Below are 1,317 nucleotides of genomic sequence, written 5' to 3' on the forward strand. Positions count from 1 at the left end.
CAGCCCCGGTGGAAGCAGCCAGGGCAGACAGCTGGCTTCTCCCCCAGCTTCGCCTCACGGGAGGATTCACGGGAATTTGTTTAAAAATATCCCAGAAAATCCAGTTGTGGAGGCGGCCAGGAGGGCAGCGCCGGGTCCCACAGCATCCCCAGCGCACGGATATCTTTCTTTTCCCTCCCTCACATCCCAACAGCCGTTTTTAATCGGGGTTTGGGAGGCGCGAGGGGCACGGAGCCGGTTCCTGGGGCTCCTCACAGGGGATGGGGAAGGAGAATTCCCCATCCCAGCGCGGGCCCTGCATCACTCGCAGCCATCCCCGATAAGGAAGGCGTGAGCTGTGCCGCTGGCCTATTTCTGCCGGGGTTACACAACACAGCCCCGTCCCTACCCTGGATGTGGCTGTTGCACAACCCCGGGGCCACTCTTACCATGTTCAAGTCCTTTCAGAAAACACATATGCAAAATCAAAAAAAATTCTTTTTTTTCCTGTGTTTTTGTTTCTCTCTTTTTTTTTTTTTGTTTGGTTTGTTTTTTTTTTTTTCTTTTCGGCTTTTTTCTTTTCCTTTTCAAATGTTCTGCCTCGGTTTCCTTCCTATCTCACCCCGCTGAAAGGCCAACGTGGCAAGTTTCACTTCCCCGCGAGCATCCCCAGCGCTATCCCGGATCTCTCCAAGCATTTCACTCGGGTATTTTTATTCCCGGGTCTCTCCAAGCATTTCACTCGGGTATTTTTATTCCCGGGTCTCTCCAAGCATTTCACTCGGGTATTTTTATTCCCGGGTCTCTCCAAGCATTTCCCTCGGGTTTTTTTACGGCGATTTTTGCAAATCCCGACCGCCTCACACCGGGACCAGCAAATCCCGGAGCTGGAATCACAGACAGCTCCCAGACGCCAGCAGAGCACTGCAGGAGCAGCCCCAGCCTCCCACCCAGCATTTTTCCTCCGGGAATAATTTATTAAGCCCAGCCTAAGCGCTGTCCTGGCCAGACAAAGGCCGGGGCCATGGAGAGCAGGAACACCCGAGCTTTTCCTGAGCTCCGGGGCAGGGGCTGCCCAGCATCCCAAGGGGCTGCCACGCTGGGAACAGGCTCGGGAGATCCGGACCCCAAACCCAGGATCCAGGAGCCCAAAACTAAAGGAACGGCACACGGGAATGCGTTTTCCCCCCTGTCAGCGCGGGGACGGGGGCACACGTGCGCCTTGGGGACACCGCGTGGGGAAGGGGACCCGAGGGACAAGTGGCTGGTGGCCCGGGCTGCCCGCGCTGCCCGCGGGGCTCGGTGCCCCGTTGGGTGCCCCGGCTCGGTGCCCCGTTG

General features: G+C 57.4%; 1 protein-coding gene across 1 annotated transcript in view; it reads right to left on the minus strand.

Annotated features, from left to right (window-relative positions):
- Nucleotides 1–1,317, minus strand: part of LOC102042831 (hexokinase-2) — a 25,712-nt gene that overhangs the window by 23,463 nt on the left and 932 nt on the right. The gene's annotated exons all lie outside the window — the stretch shown is intronic.

Source organism: Geospiza fortis, unplaced genomic scaffold (genome assembly GCF_000277835.1).
Source record: "Geospiza fortis unplaced genomic scaffold, GeoFor_1.0 scaffold687, whole genome shotgun sequence".
In the NCBI taxonomy this organism is placed as follows: domain Eukaryota; kingdom Metazoa; phylum Chordata; class Aves; order Passeriformes; family Thraupidae; genus Geospiza; species Geospiza fortis.